The sequence below is a fragment of the Ambystoma mexicanum genome, chromosome 2q (assembly GCF_040938575.1).
Source record: "Ambystoma mexicanum isolate Mex_15411 chromosome 2q, UKY_AmexF1_1, whole genome shotgun sequence".
NCBI lineage: Eukaryota > Metazoa > Chordata > Amphibia > Caudata > Ambystomatidae > Ambystoma > Ambystoma mexicanum.
In genome coordinates this window covers 42760212-42773005 of record NC_090924.1, presented here as the reverse complement: position 1 = coordinate 42773005, position 12794 = coordinate 42760212, and positions in this window count along the sequence as shown.

Sequence of the window (12794 nt, the reverse complement as noted above, 5' to 3'; positions counted from 1 at the left end):
GGACGGTAGGCCATGTCTTGTGGGGGGCGTGTTTCGATGGGTGCGGCGAGCGAAATATGCGGAAAAAGCGTTTTTTTCCCCACATTTCCGACTTTGCAGGGCTGTCTGGGTAAAAAAATCTGGGGCGATGGGCGCAAATCACACCTCTGCGGATTCCCACGGGTGTCCTCTTTTCGAAAATGCATGGGGTTCCCTGTTTTCCTCGGTGGCTTGGACACCCGAGGCCCATATCTGTAAGTTGCGCCGGTCGGCAGAATGGACAACAGACTTGGGGTTACTTGTGTTTTAGGCTTTCCCCTTGGCGGCCAGGTAGGTGCACCCACACATGTGAGGTCCCGTTTTCATCGGGACACCTGTGGGAACGCGGGACGGTAGGCCATGTGTTGTGGGGGGCGTGTTTCGATGGGTGCGGCGAGTGAAATGTGCGGAAAAAGCGTTTTTTCCCCCACATTTCCGACTTTGCAGGGCTGTCTGGGTAAAAAAATCTGGGGCGATGGGCGCAAATCACACCTCTGCGGATTCCCACGGGTGTCCTCTTTTCGAAAATGCATGGGGTTCCCTGTTTTCCTCGGTGGCTTGGACACCCGAGGCCCATATCTGTAAGTTGCGCCGGTCGGCAGAATGTCGGAGATTTCCCTCTGACAACAGACTTGGGGTTACTTGTGTTTTAGGCTTTCCCCTTGGCGGCCAGGTAGGTGCACCCACACATGTGAGGTACCGTTTTCATCGGGACACCTGTGGGAACGCGGGACGGTAGGCCATGTGTTGTGGGGGGCGCGTTTCGATGGGTGCGGCGAGCGAAATGTGCGGAAAAAGCGTTTTTTTCCCCACATTTCCGACTTTGCAGGGCTGTCTGGGTAAAAAAATCTGGGGCGATGGGCGCAAATCACACCTCTGCGGATTCCCACGGGTGTCCTCTTTTCGAAAATGCATGGGGTTCCCTGTTTTCCTCGGTGGCTTGGACACCCGAGGCCCATATCTGTAAGTTGCGCCGGTCGGCAGAATGGACAACAGACTTGGGGTTACTTGTGTTTTAGGCTTTCCCCTTGGCGGCCAGGTAGGTGCACCCACACATGTGAGGTACCGTTTTCATCGCGACACCTGTGGGAACGCGGGACGGTAGGCCATGTGTTGTGGGGGGCGTGTTTCGATGGGTGCGGCGAGCGAAATGTGCGGAAAAAGCGTTTTTTTCCCCACATTTCCGACTTTGCAGGGCTGTCTGGGTAAAAAAATCTGGGGCGATGGGCGCAAATCACACCTCTGCGGATTCCCACGGGTGTCCTCTTTTCGAAAATGCATGGGGTTCCCTGTTTTCCTCGCTGGCTTGGACACCCGAGGCCCATATCTGTAAGTTGCGCCGGTCGGCAGAATGTCTGAGATTTCCCTCTGACAACAGACTTGGGGTTACTTGTGTTTTAGGCTTTCCCCTTGGCGGCCAGGTAGGTGCACCCACACATGTGAGGTACCGTTTTCATCGGGACACCTGTGGGAACGCGGGACGGTAGGCCATGTGTTGTGGGGGGCGCGTTTCGATGGGTGCGGCGAGCGAAATGTGCGGAAAAAGCGTTTTTTTCCCCACATTTCCGACTTTGCAGGGCTGTCTGTGTAAAATAATCTGGGGCGATGGGCGCAAATCACACCTCTGCGGATTCCCACGGGTGTCCTCTTTTCGAAAATGCATGGGGTTCCCTGTTTTCCTCGGTGGCTTGGACACCCGAGGCCCATATCTGTAAGTTGCGCCGGTCGGCAGAATGTCTGAGATTTCCCTCTGACAACAGACTTGGGGTTACTTGTGTTTTAGGCTTTCCGCTTGGCGGCCAGGTAGGTGCACCCACACATGTGAGGTACCGTTTTCATCGGGACACCTGTGGGAACGCGGGACAGTAGGCCATGTGTTGTGGGGGGCGTGTTTCGATGGGTGCGGCGAGCGAAATGTGCGGAAAAAGCGTTTTTTTCCCCACATTTCCGACTTTGCAGGGCTGTCTGGGTAAAAAAATCTGGGGCGATGGGCGCAAATCACACCTCTGCGGATTCCCACGGGTGTCCTCTTTTCGAAAATGCATGGGGTTCCCTGTTTTCCTCGGTGGCTTGGACACCCGAGGCCCATATCTGTAAGTTGCGCCGGTCGGCAGAATGGACAACAGACTTGGGGTTACTTGTGTTTTAGGCTTTCCCCTTGGCGGCCAGGTAGGTGCACCCACACATGTGAGGTACCGTTTTCATCGCGACACCTGTGGGAACGCGGGACGGTAGGCCATGTGTTGTGGGGGGCGTGTTTCGATGGGTGCGGTGAGCGAAATGTGCGGAAAAAGCGTTTTTTTCCCCACATTTCCGACTTTGCAGGGCTGTCTGGGTAAAAAAATCTGGGGCGATGGGCGCAAATCACACCTCTGCGGATTCCCACGGGTGTCCTCTTTTCGAAAATGCATGGGGTTCCCTGTTTTCCTCGCTGGCTTGGACACCCGAGGCCCATATCTGTAAGTTGCGCCGGTCGGCAGAATGTCTGAGATTTCCCTCTGACAACAGACTTGGGGTTACTTGTGTTTTAGGCTTTCCCCTTGGCGGCCAGGTAGGTGCACCCACACATGTGAGGTACCGTTTTCATCGGGACACCTGTGGGAACGCGGGACGGTAGGCCATGTGTTGTGGGGGGCGCGTTTCGATGGGTGCGGCGAGCGAAATGTGCGGAAAAAGCGTTTTTTTCCCCACATTTCCGACTTTGCAGGGCTGTCTGTGTAAAATAATCTGGGGCGATGGGCGCAAATCACACCTCTGCGGATTCCCACGGGTGTCCTCTTTTCGAAAATGCATGGGGTTCCCTGTTTTCCTCGGTGGCTTGGACACCCGAGGCCCATATCTGTAAGTTGCGCCGGTCGGCAGAATGTCTGAGATTTCCCTCTGACAACAGACTTGGGGTTACTTGTGTTTTAGGCTTTCCCCTTGGCGGCCAGGTAGGTGCACCCACACATGTGAGGTACCGTTTTCATCGGGACACCTGTGGGAACGCGGGACAGTAGGCCATGTGTTGTGGGGGGCGTGTTTCGATGGGTGCGGCGAGCGAAATGTGCGGAAAAAGCGTTTTTTTCCCCACATTTCCGACTTTGCAGGGCTGTCTGGGTAAAAAAATCTGGGGCGATGGGCGCAAATCACACCTCTGCGGATTCCCACGGGTGTCCTCTTTTCGAAAATGCATGGGGTTCCCTGTTTTCCTCGGTGGCTTGGACACCCGAGGCCCATATCTGTAAGTTGCGCCGGTCGGCAGAATGGACAACAGACTTGGGGTTACTTGTGTTTTAGGCTTTCCCCTTGGCGGCCAGGTAGGTGCACCCACACATGTGAGGTACCGTTTTCATCGGGACACCTCTGGGAACGCGGGACGGTAGGCCATGTGTTGTGGGGGGCGTGTTTCGATGGGTGCGGTGAGCGAAATGTGCGGAAAAAGCGTTTTTTTCCCCACATTTCCGACTTTGCAGGGCTGTCTGGGTAAAAAAATCTGGGGCGATGGGCGCAAATCACACCTCTGCGGATTCCCACGGGTGTCCTCTTTTCGAAAATGCATGGGGTTCCCTGTTTTCCTCGGTGGCTTGGACACCCGAGGCCCATATCTGTAAGTTGCGCCGGTCGGCAGAATGTCGGAGATTTCCCTCTGACAACAGACTTGGGGTTACTTGTGTTTTAGGCTTTCCCCTTGGCGGCCAGGTAGGTGCACCCACACATGTGAGGTACCGTTTTCATCGGGACACCTGTGGGAACGCGGGACGGTAGGCCATGTGTTGTGGGGGGCGTGTTTCGATGGGTGCGGCGAGCGAAATGTGCGGAAAAAGCGTTTTTTTCCCCACATTTCCGACTTTGCAGGGCTGTCTGGGTAAAAAAATCTGGGGCGATGGGCGCAAATCACACCTCTGCGGATTCCCACGGGTGTCCTCTTTTCGAAAATGCATGGGGTTCCCTGTTTTCCTCGGTGGCTTGGACACCCGAGGCCCATATCTGTAAGTTGCGCCGGTCGGCAGAATGGACAACAGACTTGGGGTTACTTGTGTTTTAGGCTTTCCCCTTGGCGGCCAGGTAGGTGCACCCACACATGTGAGGTACCGTTTTCATCGGAACACCTGTGGGAACGCGGGACGGTAGGCCATGTGTTGTGGGGGGCGTGTTTCGATGGGTGCGGCGAGTGAAATGTGCGGAAAAAGCGTTTTTTCCCCCACATTTCCGACTTTGCAGGGCTGTCTGGGTAAAAAAATCTGGGGCGATGGGCGCAAATCACACCTCTGCGGATTCCCACGGGTGTCCTCTTTTCGAAAATGCATGGGGTTCCCTGTTTTCCTCGGTGGCTTGGACACCCGAGGCCCATATCTGTAAGTTGCGCCGGTCGGCAGAATGTCTGAGATTTCCCTCTGACAACAGACTTGGGGTTACTTGTGTTTTAGGCTTTCCCCTTGGCGGCCAGGTAGGTGCACCCACACATGTGAGGTACCGTTTTCATCGGGACACCTGTGGGAACGCGGGACGGTAGGCCATGTGTTGTGGGGGGCGTGTTTCGATGGGTGCGGCGAGCGAAATGTGCGGAAAAAGCGTTTTTTTCCCCACATTTCCGACTTTGCAGGGCTGTCTGGGTAAAAAAATCTGGGGCGATGGGCGCAAATCACACCTCTGCGGATTCCCACGGGTGTCCTCTTTTCGAAAATGCATGGGGTTCCCTGTTTTCCTCGGTGGCTTGGACACCCGAGGCCCATATCTGTAAGTTGCGCCGGTCGGCAGAATGTCGGAGATTTCCCTCTGACAACAGACTTGGGGTTACTTGTGTTTTAGGCTTTCCCCTTGGCGGCCAGGTAGGTGCACCCACACATGTGAGGTACCGTTTTCATCGGGACACCTGTGGGAACGCGGGACGGTAGGCCATGTGTTGTGGGGGGCGCGTTTCGATGGGTGCGGCGAGCGAAATGTGCGGAAAAAGCATTTTTTTCCCCACATTTCCGACTTTGCAGGGCTGTCTGGGTAAAAAAATCTGGGGCGATGGGCGCAAATCACACCTCTGCGGATTCCCACGGGTGTCCTCTTTTCGAAAATGCATGGGGTTCCCTGTTTTCCTCGGTGGCTTGGACACCCGAGGCCCATATCTGTAAGTTGCGCCGGTCGGCAGAATGGACAACAGACTTGGGGTTACTTGTGTTTTAGGCTTTCCCCTTGGCGGCCAGGTAGGTGCACCCACACATGTGAGGTACCGTTTTCATCGCGACACCTGTGGGAACGCGGGACGGTAGGCCATGTGTTGTGGGGGGCGTGTTTCGATGGGTGCGGCGAGCGAAATGTGCGGAAAAAGCGTTTTTTTCCCCACATTTCCGACTTTGCAGGGCTGTCTGGGTAAAAAAATCTGGGGCGATGGGCGCAAATCACACCTCTGCGGATTCCCACGGGTGTCCTCTTTTCGAAAATGCATGGGGTTCCCTGTTTTCCTCGGTGGCTTGGACACCCGAGGCCCATATCTGTAAGTTGCGCCGGTCGCCAGAATGTCGGAGATTTCCCTCTGACAACAGACTTGGGGTTACTTGTGTTTTAGGCTTTCCCCTTGGCGGCCAGGTAGGTGCACCCACACATGTGAGGTACCGTTTTCATCGGGACACCTGTGGGAACGCGGGACGGTAGGCCATGTGTTGTGGGGGGCGTGTTTCGATGGGTGCGGCGAGCGAAATGTGCGGAAAAAGCGTTTTTTTCCCCACATTTCCGACTTTGCAGGGCTGTCTGGGTAAAAAAATCTGGGGCGATGGGCGCAAATCACACCTCTGCGGATTCCCACGGGTGTCCTCTTTTCGAAAATGCATGGGGTTCCCTGTTTTCCTCGGTGGCTTGGACGCCCGAGGCCCATATCTGTAAGTTGCGCCGGTCGGCAGAATGTCGGAGATTTCCCTCTGACAACAGACTTGGGGTTACTTGTGTTTTAGGCTTTCCCCTTGGCGGCCAGGTAGGTGCACCCACACATGTGAGGTACCGTTTTCATCGGGACACCTGTGGGAACGCGGGACGGTAGGCCATGTGTTGTGGGGGGCGTGTTTCGATGGGTGCGGCGAGCGAAATGTGCGGAAAAAGCGTTTTTTTCCCCACATTTCCGACTTTGCAGGGCTGTCTGGGTAAAAAAATCTGGGGCGATGGGCGCAAATCACACCTCTGCGGATTCCCACCGGTGGCCTCTTTTCGAAAATGCATGGGGTTCCCCGTTTTCCTCGGTGGCTTGGACACCCGAGGCCCATATCTGTATGATGTGAGAGTGTGACATTTCCGGTGTGAAAACAGACTTGGGGTTACTTGTGTTTTAGGCTTTCCCCTTGGCGGCCAGGTAGGTGCACCCACACATGTGAGGTACCGTTTTCATTGGGACACCTGTGGGAACGCGGGACGGTAGGCCATGTGTTGTGGGGGGCGTGTTTCGATGGGTGCGGCGAGTGAAATGTGCGGAAAAAGCGTTTTTTTCCCCACATTTCCGACTTTGCAGGGCTGTCTGGGTAAAAAAATCTGGGGCGATGGGCGCAAATCACACCTCTGCGGATTCCCACGGGTGTCCTCTTTTCGAAAATGCATGGGGTTCCCTGTTTTCCTCGGTGGCTTGGACACCCGAGGCCCATATCTGTAAGTTGCGCCGGTCGGCAGAATGGACAACAGACTTGGGGTTACTTGTGTTTTAGGCTTTCCCCTTGGCGGCCAGGTAGGTGCACCCACACATGTGAGGTACCGTTTTCATCGGGACACCTGTGGGAACGCGGGACGGTAGGCCATGTGTTGTGGGGGGCGCGTTTCGATGGGTGCGGCGAGCGAAATGTGCGGAAAAAGCGTTTTTTTCCCCACATTTCCGACTTTGCAGGGCTGTCTGGGTAAAAAAATCTGGGGCGATGGGCGCAAATCACACCTCTGCGGATTCCCACGGGTGTCCTCTTTTCGAAAATGCATGGGGTTCCCTGTTTTCCTCGGTGGCTTGGACACCCGAGGCCCATATCTGTAAGTTGCGCCGGTCGGCAGAATGGACAACAGACTTGGGGTTACTTGTGTTTTAGGCTTTCCCCTTGGCGGCCAGGTAGGTGCACCCACACATGTGAGGTACCGTTTTCATCGGGACACCTGTGGGAACGCGGGACGGTAGGCCATGTGTTGTGGGGGGCGCGTTTCGATGGGTGCGGCGAGCGAAATGTGCGGAAAAAGCGTTTTTTTCCCCACATTTCCGACTTTGCAGGGCTGTCTGGGTAAATAATCTGGGGCGATGGGCGCAAATCACACCTCTGCGGATTCCCACGGGTGTCCTCTTTTCGAAAATGCATGGGGTTCCCTGTTTTCCTCGGTGGCTTGGACACCCGAGGCCCATATCTGTAAGTTGCGCCGGTCGGCAGAATGGACAACAGACTTGGGGTTACTTGTGTTTTAGGCTTTCCCCTTGGCGGCCAGGTAGTTGCACCCACACATGTGAGGTACCGTTTTCATCGGGACACCTGTGGGAACGCGGGACGGTAGGCCATGTGTTGTGGGGGGCGTGTTTCGATGGGTGCGGCGAGCGAAATGTGCGGAAAAAGCGTTTTTTTCCCCACATTTCCGAATTTGCAGGGCTGTCTGGGTAAAAAAATCTGGGGCGATGGGCGCAAATCACACCTCTGCGGATTCCCACGGGTGTCCTCTTTTCGAAAATGCATGGGGTTCCCTGTTTTCCTCGGTGGCTTGGACACCCGAGGCCCATATCTGTAAGTTGCGCCGGTCGGCAGAATGTCGGAGATTTCCCTCTGACAACAGACTTGGGGTTACTTGTGTTTTAGGCTTTCCCCTTGGCGGCCAGGTAGGTGCACCCACACATGTGAGGTACCGTTTTCATCGGGACACCTGTGGGAACGCGGGACGGTAGGCCATGTGTTGTGGGGGGCGCGTTTCGATGGGGGCGGCGAGCAAAATGTGCGGAAAAAGCGTTTTTTTCCCCACATTTCCGACTTTGCAGGGCTGTCTGGGTTAAAAAATCTGGGGCGATGGGCGCAAATCACACCTCTGCGGATTCCCACGGGTGTCCTCTTTTCGAAAATGCATGGGGTTCCCTGTTTTCCTCGGTGGCTTGGACACCCGAGGCCCATATCTGTAAGTTGCGCCGGTCGGCAGAATGGACAACAGACTTGGGGTTACTTGTGTTTTAGGCTTTCCCCTTGGCGGCCAGGTAGGTGCACCCACACATGTGAGGTACCGTTTTCATCGGGACACCTGTGGGAACGCGGGACGGTAGGCCATGTGTTGTGGGGGGCGTGTTTCGATGGGTGCGGTGAGCGAAATGTGCGGAAAAAGCGTTTTTTTCCCCACATTTCCGACTTTGCAGGGCTGTCTGGGTAAAAAAATCTGGGGCGATGGGCGCAAATCACACCTCTGCGGATTCCCACGGGTGTCCTCTTTTCGAAAATGCATGGGGTTCCCTGTTTTCCTCGGTGGCTTGGACACCCGAGGCCCATATCTGTAAGTTGCGCCGGTCGGCAGAATGTCGGAGATTTCCCTCTGACAACAGACTTGGGGTTACTTGTGTTTTAGGCTTTCCCCTTGGCGGCCAGGTAGGTGCACCCACACATGTGAGGTACCGTTTTCATCGGGACACCTGTGGGAACGCGGGACGGTAGGCCATGTGTTGTGGGGGGCATGTTTCGATGGGTGCGGCGAGCGAAATGTGCGGAAAAAGCGTTTTTTTCCCCACATTTCCGACTTTGCAGGGCTGTCTGGGTAAAAAAATCTGGGGCGATGGGCGCAAATCACACCTCTGCGGATTCCCACGGGTGTCCTCTTTTCGAAAATGCATGGGGTTCCCCGTTTTCCTCGGTGGCTTGGACACCCGAGGCCCATATCTGTATGATGTGAGAGTGTGACATTTCCGGTGTGAAAACAGACTTGGGGTTACTTGTGTTTTAGGCTTTCCCCTTGGCGGCCAGGTAGGTGCACCCACACATGTGAGGTACCGTTTTCATTGGGACACCTGTGGGAACGCGGGACGGTAGGCCATGTGTTGTGGGGGGCGTGTTTCGATGGGTGCGGCGAGCGAAATGTGCGGAAAAAGCGTTTTTTTCCCCACATTTCCGACTTTGCAGGGCTGTCTGGGTAAAAAAATCTGGGGCGATGGGCGCAAATCACACCTCTGCGGATTCCCACGGGTGTCCTCTTTTCGAAAATGCATGGGGTTCCCTGTTTTCCTCGCTGGCTTGGACACCCGAGGCCCATATCTGTAAGTTGCGCCGGTCGGCAGAATGGACAACAGACTTGGGGTTACTTGTGTTTTAGGCTTTCCCCTTGGCGGCCAGGTAGGTGCACCCACACATGTGAGGTACCGTTTTCATCGGGACACCTGTGGGAACGCGGGATGGTAGGCCATGTGTTGTGGGGGGCGCGTTTCGATGGGTGCGGCGAGCGAAATGTGCGGAAAAAGCGTTTTTTTCCCCACATTTCCGACTTTGCAGGGCTGTCTGGGTAAATAATCTGGGGCGATGGGCGCAAATCACACCTCTGCGGATTCCCACGGGTGTCCTCTTTTCGAAAATGCATGGGGTTCCCTGTTTTCCTCGGTGGCTTGGACACCCGAGGCCCATATCTGTAAGTTGCGCCGGTCGGCAGAATGGACAACAGACTTGGGGTTACTTGTGTTTTAGGCTTTCCCCTTGGCGGCCAGGTAGGTGCACCCACACATGTGAGGTACCGTTTTCATCGGGACACCTGTGGGAACGCGGGACGGTAGGCCATGTGTTGTGGGGGGCGTGTTTCGATGGGTGCGGCGAGCGAAATGTGCGGAAAAAGCGTTTTTTTCCCCACATTTCCGACTTTGCAGGGCTGTCTGGGTAAAAAAATCTGGGGCGATGGGCGCAAATCACACCTCTGCGGATTCCCACGGGTGTCCTCTTTTCGAAAATGCATGGGGTTCCCTGTTTTCCTCGGTGGCTTGGACACCCGAGGCCCATATCTGTAAGTTGCGCTGGTCGGCAGAATGTCTGAGATTTCCCTCTGACAACAGACTTGGGGTTACTTGTGTTTTAGGCTTTCCCCTTGGCGGCCAGGTAGGTGCACCCACACATGTGAGGTACCGTTTTCATCGGGACACCTGTGGGAACGCGGGACGGTAGGCCATGTGTTGTGGGGGGCGTGTTTCGATGGGTGCGGCGAGTGAAATGTGCGGAAAAAGCGTTTTTTTCCCCACATTTCCGACTTTGCAGGGCTGTCTGGGTAAAAAAATCTGGGGCGATGGGCGCAAATCACACCTCTGTGGATTCCCACGGGTGTCCTCTTTTCGAAAATGCATGGGGTTCCCTGTTTTCCTCGGTGGCTTGGACACCCGAGGCCCATATCTGTAAGTTGCGCCGGTCGGCAGAATGTCGGAGATTTCCCTCTGACAACAGACTTGGGGTTACTTGTGTTTTAGGCTTTCCCCTTGGCGGCCAGGTAGGTGCACCCACACATGTGAGGTACCGTTTTCATCGGGACACCTGTGGGAACGCGGGACGGTAGGCCATGTGTTGTGGGGGGCGCGTTTCGATGGGTGGGGCGAGCAAAATGTGCGGAAAAAGCATTTTGTCCCCCACATTTCCGACTTTGCAGGGCTGTCTGGGTAAAAAAATCTGGGGCGATGGGCGCAAATCACACCTCTGCGGATTCCCACGGGTGTCCTCTTTTCGAAAATGTATGGGGTTCCCTGTTTTCCTCGGTGGCTTGGACACCCGAGGCCCATATCTGTAAGTTGCGCCGGTCGGCAGAATGGACAACAGACTTGGGGTTACTTGTGTTTTAGGCTTTCCCCTTGGCGGCCAGGTAGGTGCACCCACACATGTGAGGTACCGTTTTCATCGGGACACCTGTGGGAACGCGGGACGGTAGGCCATGTGTTGTGGGGGGCGTGTTTCGATGGGTGCGGTGAGCGAAATGTGCGGAAAAAGCGTTTTTTTCCCCACATTTCCGACTTTGCAGGGCTGTCTGGGTAAAAAAATCTGGGGCGATGGGCGCAAATCACACCTCTGCGGATTCCCACGGGTGTCCTCTTTTCGAAAATGCATGGGGTTCCCTGTTTTCCTCGGTGGCTTGGACACCCGAGGCCCATATCTGTAAGTTGCGCCGGTCGGCAGAATGTCTGAGATTTCCCTCTGACAACAGACTTGGGGTTACTTGTGTTTTAGGCTTTCCCCTTGGCGGCCAGGTAGGTGCACCCACACATATGAGGTACCGTTTTCATCGGGACACCTGTGGGAACGCGGGACGGTAGGCCATGTGTTGTGGGGGGCGTGTTTCGATGGGTGCGGCGAGCGAAATGTGCGGAAAAAGCGTTTTTTTCCCCACATTTCCGACTTTGCAGGGCTGTCTGGGTAAAAAAATCTGGGGCGATGGGCGCAAATCACACCTCTGCGGATTCCCACGGGTGTCCTCTTTTCGAAAATGCATGGGGTTCCCTGTTTTCCTCGGTGGCTTGGACACCCGAGGCCCATATCTGTAAGTTGCGCCGGTCGGCAGAATGTCGGAGATTTCCCTCTGACAACAGACTTGGGGTTACTTGTGTTTTAGGCTTTCCCCTTGGCGGCCAGGTAGGTGCACCCACACATGTGAGGTACCGTTTTCATCGGGACACCTGTGGGAACGCGGGACGGTAGGCCATGTGTTGTGGGGGGCGCGTTTCGATGGGTGCGGCGAGCGAAATGTGCGGAAAAAGCGTTTTTTTCCCCACATTTCCGACTTTGCAGGGCTGTCTGGGTAAAAAAATCTGGGGCGATGGGCGCAAATCACACCTCTGCGGATTCCCACGGGTGTCCTCTTTTCGAAAATGCATGGGGTTCCCTGTTTTCCTCGGTGGCTTGGACACCCGAGGCCCATATCTGTAAGTTGCGCCGGTCGGCAGAATGGACAACAGACTTGGGGTTACTTGTGTTTTAGGCTTTCCCCTTGGCGGCCAGGTAGGTGCACCCACACATGTGAGGTACCGTTTTCATCGAGACACCTGTGGGAACGCGGGACGGTAGGCCATGTGTTGTGGGGGGCGTGTTTCGATGGGTGCGGCGAGCGAAATGTGCGGAAAAAGCGTTTTTTTCCCCACATTTCTGACTTTGCAGGGCTGTCTGGGTAAAAAAATCTGGGGCGATGGGCGCAAATCACACCTCTGCGGATTCCCACGGGTGTCCTCTTTTCGAAAATGCATGGGGTTCCCTGTTTTCCTCGGTGGCTTGGACACCCGAGGCCCATATCTGTAAGTTGCGCCGGTCGGCAGAATGTCGGAGATTTCCCTCTGACAACAGACTTGGGGTTACTTGTGTTTTAGGCTTTCCCCTTGGCGGCCAGGTAGGTGCACCCACACATGTGAGGTACTGTTTTCATCGGGACACCTGTGGGAACGCGGGACGGTAGGCCATGTGTTGTGGGGGGCGTGTTTCGATGGGTGCGGCGAGCGAAATGTGCGGAAAAAGCGTTTTTTTCCCCACATTTCCGACTTTGCAGGGCTGTCTGGGTAAAAAAATCTGGGGCGATGGGCGCAAATCACACCTCTGCGGATTCCCACGGGTGTCCTCTTTTCGAAAATGCATGGGGTTCCCTGTTTTCCTCGGTGGCTTGGACACCCGAGGCCCATATCTGTAAGTTGCGCCGGTCGGCAGAATGGACAACAGACTTGGGGTTACTTGTGTTTTAGGCTTTCCCCTTGGCGGCCAGGTAGGTGCACCCACACATGTGAGGTACCGTTTTCATCGGGACACCTGTGGGAACGCGGGACGGTAGGCCATGTGTTGTGGGGGGCGCGTTTCGATGGGTGCGGCGAGCGAAATGTGCGGAAAAAG